The sequence below is a fragment of the Salvelinus fontinalis genome, chromosome 19, assembly GCF_029448725.1.
Source record: "Salvelinus fontinalis isolate EN_2023a chromosome 19, ASM2944872v1, whole genome shotgun sequence".
Classification (NCBI taxonomy): Eukaryota; Metazoa; Chordata; class Actinopteri; order Salmoniformes; family Salmonidae; genus Salvelinus; species Salvelinus fontinalis.
Window position 1 is genome coordinate 14,661,425 of NC_074683.1, and position 6,756 is coordinate 14,668,180.

A 6,756-nucleotide genomic window follows, 5' to 3' on the forward strand; every position below is an offset into this window, starting at 1 on the left:
TGCAGGGCTCCTAACCTTGATTTTGGAGAGCTACTGTCTTGGTGGTTCACTCCGACCCTAACCTAGTGCACCTGTGTCACGGCCTGACCATAGAGAGCCTTTTATTCCCTATGTTGGTTAGTTAGGTCGCGGTGTGACTAGGGTGGGTCATCTAGGTAATTATATGTCTATGTTGCCCTGGTATGGTTCCCAATCAGAGGCAGCTGTTTATTGTTGTCTCTGATTGGGGATCATATTTAGGCAGCCATTTCTCCTTTGTGCTTTGTGGGATCTTGACTTTGTAAAGTTTGTTGCCTTATTGTTAGCTTCACGTTTCGTTTTGAGATTTTTAGTTTTGCTGTGAGTTTCACCTAGAAGTAAAAAGATGTGGAACCCAGATCACGCTGCGCTTTGGTCCACTCATTATAACGATCGTGACAACCTGATTTGAATAATGACCTGCTTAATAAGTTAATGAGGTTAGTTAAAACTGAGGTTGGATTGAAAACCTACAGGAGGGTAGCTCTCCAGGAACAGGGTTGGAGAGCCTTGGACTAATGAATCTAGTTCTTAGATCAATGCATTTGAAATTCGATAAGTCACTACGAAGGTGCAGTTCCCAGAAGTGGAAATGTCAATTAATGCAGTGGATGGGAAGCCTTATTTCATGTAGTTCTAATTAAATGATCATGGTTGAACTTAATTTGTTCTTAATGTAGGACTTCAAATTATCAGATTTGGATGACTTGGCTGCAATATGGCAGCAGTACTTCAGTCAATATCAGTAAAGGATAGTGGTTATTAGTGAATTGTCAGTAAAGTGTTTCTAAAAAAACAAAACCTAAACACCAAGACAAACAATATGGACTGTATAATTTAATATTAATGATCATTAAGTGAATAACAGCCAATGTGGAAATACAGTGCATTAGGAAACTATTCAGACCCCTTGACTTTTTCCACATTTTGTTACATTCGAGCGTTATTCTAAAATGTATTAAATAAATAAAAATGTAGCTTCATACCCAAGAAGACTCGATGGTGCAATCGCTGCCAAAGGTGCTTCAGCAAAGTACTGAGTAAAGGGTCATAAATGTAATGTTTCCTTTTTTTTTTTTTTTTTTTTTTTTTAAATACATTTGCAAAAATGTCAACTTGTTTTTGCTTTGTCATTATGGGTTATTGTGTGTAGATTGAGGAGGGGAAAAAATTATTGTATCCATTTTTGAAGAAGGCTGTAACGTAATAAAATGTGGAAAAAGTCAAGGGGTCTGAATACGTTCCCGAATGCACTGTACAAACAATACAGATGTAAGTAGATAAATGCTTAAATGTTGATGTGCAGTTACATTTTCAAACACTCAATTGCTACTGTAGTTTAGTGCTACTAGATACAATTATGTATCATAAAAACGTTTTAATGCAACACCGAAATGTGGGGAATTCACAATACCGGAGGTCATGAATTCCTTAAAGGCATTGTAGGTGCTATGAAGAGGGAGCCTTAGTGTCACAGCACACGTGTTTGCCTCTGGGTACTTTTTCTTCTGCTGCCCAGCGAGATGCCCTCGCGCTGTGTGGAGGAATTCGATGGTCGGGGTGTCCTCAAACCCAAGGGGTGGCACCACCGTTGCCCCAGTAACAAACTCCAACACCATCGCCACTGTTAGAGGACATTCTCCATCTGAGGAGTATACAGTAAAACATTTAAAATACATATTTAAATTGTTCTCCAAACACCGCCGGTTGCTGCCAGGTTTGAATAGGTTACTTTGAACAGGTCCCTGGCAGTGGGAGGATTTATGGAGTCCATAAAAAGCGCTCGGAAGCTGTCCGGGTGGTTCCCAAATGCTTCAAGCAGCCCAAGAGAGTTGAGACGATATTTGAACCTGCTATGGTTTAAAGAAAGTATGTATATTTAAAATAAGTGCAATAAAACGTATCCTAATATAAAACAGGGAAATAGTCCATGATCTTTAAATCAGTAAAATAAACTACAAAGCAAGCACTGTGTCCTCATGTACTACATGGATATAGGGGAAATGTACCTATCCTGTTCAGCTGTCGGATGGTAGGGTCAGCGATCAGGCAAACCCTCATAGTTATCAACCTGCTTCTCCCGGTTTGCCGCCTTTGGACTCCAGCATTATTCCGTCTCCTGAACGATTGAAATCTGACATGTGCAAACGTTATAAAAGTTACAATAATGACACTCAGCATAATCGACGCTGCCCATACTCGCACACCCTACGGTAGCTGTTGCAATCATTAGCAAGCTAACATTACTAGGTAGTTGTGCCGGTTAATGTTGACTTTTGCCAGGTATTACCTAACCTACCAGAATGAATCCTACCTTTGAACCACCCGATCCTCCTCGGGTGGTTGTAAAGGTGGTTGCAATTGGCTGGCAAAACTTAAAAAGCGCTCTCTCATGTTTTCAAGGTTCGACATGACTTAGTCGTTTGTTGGTGATGATGAACGAGAAGTTGTTCATATAGTGCCTTCCAACGAAGCATGGAGGAAAGTTTAGAGGGGATAAGAGATATCCAAATATGGTATACAGATTCTGACGTTCTTATTTTTAGTCAGTCATTTGAACAACATGTGGAAGATGTCCGTCAGGTACTTAGGCAGCAAAATAAATGGGGTATTAAACTCAAATAAGTGTGACCTAATCAAGAATGACGTCTGTTATTTAGGAAAAATTATTTTTGCTGAGGGTTACAGAATGGATGTTAAAGAAATTGTAGCAGTGCAAGAACTGGTAAACAGGCCACCAACAAATGTGAGAGAGCTGAGGAAACTACTGGGGTTTCTAGGGTACTATAGGGGTTATGTACAGAACTTTTCACAACATGCTAAATGTCTCTATGACTTACTAGCAGTGAAGACGAAGACCCCAGCATTCGGGAAGCGAAGGACCAAGGCAGCTGTGCAGTCGGGACAGGCTCTGCCCCACCAGAAAGTTATATGGGAGGATGCTCACCAGAGAGCATTAGAACACTTGGTGAGTGTGTTGACTAATCCACCTGTGCTTGCTTACCCAGATTTCAAGGACCCTTTTATCCTGCATGTTGATGCCTCTGAAGAGCGATTGGGAGGGGTGGTATACCAACGACAAAGTGGCAAACAGAGTCATTGGATATGGCTCCCGCATCCTGACTCAAGCAGAGAGAAACTATCACCTTCACTCAGGGAAACTGAAATTCTTGGCCCTCAAATGGGCAGTGACTGAGCGGTTCCGAGATTACCTATTTTATGCTCCCTCTGTGACAGTGTACAGTGATAATAACCCTTTGACATATGTACTAACTACAGCAAGACTGAATGCCACCGGTCATCGCTGGGTGGCAGAGCTGTCTGACTTTAATCTCACACTGAAGTATCGTCCTGGAAAGGTAAACAATGACGCAGACTTTCTGTCACGCTCTCCTTTGCATGCTGAACATTACATGGAAGAATGCACTGAGAAACACTCACTTGAAATGGTAAAAGCAACACTCAATAATGTTCACAAAACAGAATGACTGTGTAACGTGGATATCCACGGTCACACCAAGGCCATCAGTGCAAGATGAGCTGTCATGGTGGGGTGGAAAAGTTACAGACCGACTGTCTCCACACGATATCATGCAGGCTCAGTTAAATGATGCGCCTGTATCGAGAATCTTGGAACTGAAAAGTCAAAGGACTAAGCGGCACTAAGCCTAAACCAACAGAATGTCAACAAGAGTCATACAAAGTCAAACAGTTACTGCAAGAGTGGAACAGGCTCCATGTCTCACCAGATGGATTATTACAAAGAAAACAGCAGAAAGGAAACAAGTTGAGGTACCAAGTCAGTATAGAACACTGATTTACAAGTACTTACACACTGAAATTGTCACGCCCTGGCCTTAGTATTCTTTGTTTTCTTTATGTTTTTTAGTTAGGTCAGGGTGTGACATGGGGAATGTATGTGTTTTGTAGTGTCTAGGGGTGTTGTATGTGTATGGGGAAGAGTAGAGTAAGGTTGTCTAGTTATGTCTATGGCTGCCTGGATTGGTTCTCAATCAGAGACAGCTGTCATTCATTGTCTCTGATTGGGAGCCATATTTAAGGCAGCCAAAGGCAGTAGGCTTTTGTGGGGTGTTGTCTATGTTGAACGTTTGTTGCTTGTCTGTGCACTTACGTTATTTAGCTTCACGGTCGTTTGTTGTTTTGTTAGTTTGTGTACTGTTCGTTTTCGTGTTTTTCTCTCTTCCAAAATAAAGAGATGTATTTTGCACACGCTGCGCCTTGGTCCTCTCTCTCTCACGAAGACGATCGTGACAGAACACCCCACCAACCATGGATCAAGCAGCATGAGAGGAACCAGCAGCAGCGGCCAAAGAACCAGGACAGGTGCGTGCTAGCCGTCTGGTTAAGACAGTGCCTACAGCACGCACAAAGCCTCCTGTGCGTCTCCAGAGTCCTGTGCGTCCTGTTACTGCTCCTCGCACTAGCCATGTGGTGCGTGTCCCCAGTCCAGTACCACCAGTGCTGACACCACGCACTAAGCCTCCTGTGCCTCTCCAGAGCCCTGTTCCTCCTCCACGCACTCTCCCTGTGGTGCGTGTATCCAGCCCAGTGCCTCCAGTTCCGGCACCAGGCCTCATGTGCGTCTCCAGAGCCCAGTACGCACTTATATTTCTCCCCGCACTCGTCCTGAGGTGCTTGCCCTCAGCCCGGTACCACCAGTCCCGGTACCACGCACCAGTCCTATAATGCGCCTTGAGAACTCAGTGTGCCCTGTTCCTGCTCCCCGCACTAGCCTTGAGGTGCGGGTCTCCAGTCCGGTACCACCAGTTCCGAGATTTAACTGTACACTGTTGTCAATGTTGCGCACACTAGATGAAGAGAAAAAGGCCAACTGGGGTGATTATCTGAATAAGGACACGGGGAGCCTGAGCCGGTGCAGCTTCGCCCCAAAATGGCTGACCACAGCCAGGAACAGCAGGTTACCTGCAAGAAATCACAATACTACAGTAGCCAGGAATCGGAAATTATAAACGCTGTTTAAAAAAAAACATAAAATGGCACATCAGTTTGGATACTAGGCTTCAACAACATAGCATCACATAAAACAATGTTAGGAATTTGACAGTAGAGTCATGGACAAATGCCAGTCAATCAATTATTAGGAACAACTATAAAACTGGACAGTATTGAGAGCAGACTGATTGAACCACAAAAGAAAATGGATCATACATTAGTCATCATGTAGTCTGTATCTGGTTTTTACTACATGAATTATCAAGCAACTCAATGTTATTGTTTACCCATCTCAAAGCTGCCGTCTATGAGTCCGATAAGAGAGCTGGACAGGTCAAAGTGTCTCTCTGAGTGATGGCACTCTTCATGTAGGTCCCTGACAGCTTTGGTGAAGGAGTTGAATGACAGGGCCACGATGAACTGCTGACAAACACAAGAGAGAGAACATTAGTGTGTTTGTCCGTGTGTATGTGCATGCGTGGATGCGTGTGCAGACAGAGTGCATGTGTAGCTGAGGTGGCCTGCAATAGTAAAAAGAATGGACACAAGTTTACGTCTGCAAAGTTCTAGCGCTTTCTTTATTCTGAAGAATGTTTTTTTTCTCTTGTTCAATTGTATATTTTCTTGTTAGTACTTTGAAAATATTCACATCAAACAAGTGCACACATTAAATTACACAACATAAATGCACTTTAGCTAAAGCAGAATTCAAAAATGTTCAACAAATAACCCTGTCTTAGTGTATGGTTTCACATGAAAACCACAATGTATTTCACATTCATACAATATAAACACCTATATATTAAACCATAAATAACTGAATGTTTTTCTATATACCGCTACCTCTATAGAAAACTGACAACAATATATTCAGCTTTAAGATAGTGGCACCTCCAGAAATTCGTCTCTCTCACTGTATGCACTAAAAGTCCACCAGACTGAGCGTGCTCGGGCCAGTTTACCAGATAGTAAGCACAATTTTACACAAAACCAATAATATGTAAAACCAACTCAGAAATCCCTAACAAATGGATTTTTTATAAAAAAAATGTATCCTAGACAAAATCCAGTACAAGTAAGCTGCTCAGTAAACATAGTCTCTGTGACTCGTAAATCGTTTTTTACCTCAGCTAACATAACGTTATACTCTCACTCAGTTCGACACAAAGCCAAAACAAAACCTTTCCTAACGTGATAATACCTTGACAAAGTTTTTAAATAGCATGATATTACACATTGTGTATATATTTGAACGTTTGGAAGTTTTGTTACAAACCTGTAATAGTAAAAAGAACAGACACAGTTTACCTCTGTAAAGTTCTGATCCTTATTCTGCAGAAGGGTGAGAGCTTGGCCAGACCTTGCTGTTTCTCCTGCTACAACAGTGCAACAGCGCCATCTATTGGCCTGATGGACTGCTAAAGTGTGTAGAAAATACAATTTAGATTAATTAAGACAAATACATTAACAAGTTGGGGGGCTGTATAATAAATGGGTGTCTGTTTTAGTGACTTTGTTTTCAAACCATTACACATGCACAATCGTACATGTGCATTTTAAAGCATTATTAAGAACCTTGAGTGTGGAACTGCAGGCCGTTTACACAAAAACCACATGAATTTCACATGTGAACAACACGGGAAGTGTTCCAAAAACATGTTTTCATGTAATCTTATGTGAAGATACTGTGATAACATGTAAAGCAACATGGGATTACATTGAACTACACATGTGAAAATGTGATCACGTTGTGTTCCAAAACAT

At 41.8% G+C, this 6,756-nt stretch overlaps 1 long non-coding RNA gene across 1 annotated transcript; it reads right to left on the reverse strand.

Moving 5' to 3' along the window:
- Nucleotides 1-840: 840 nt before the first annotated feature.
- On the reverse strand, nucleotides 841-6,330 carry LOC129816429 (uncharacterized). The gene is made up of 3 exons (XR_008753555.1): nucleotides 6,269-6,330; nucleotides 5,280-5,415; nucleotides 841-4,962 (listed from the first exon to the last, which is right to left on the reverse strand). It is a non-coding gene; the product is annotated as an uncharacterized LOC129816429 (long non-coding RNA).
- Nucleotides 6,331-6,756: the final 426 nt, after the last annotated feature.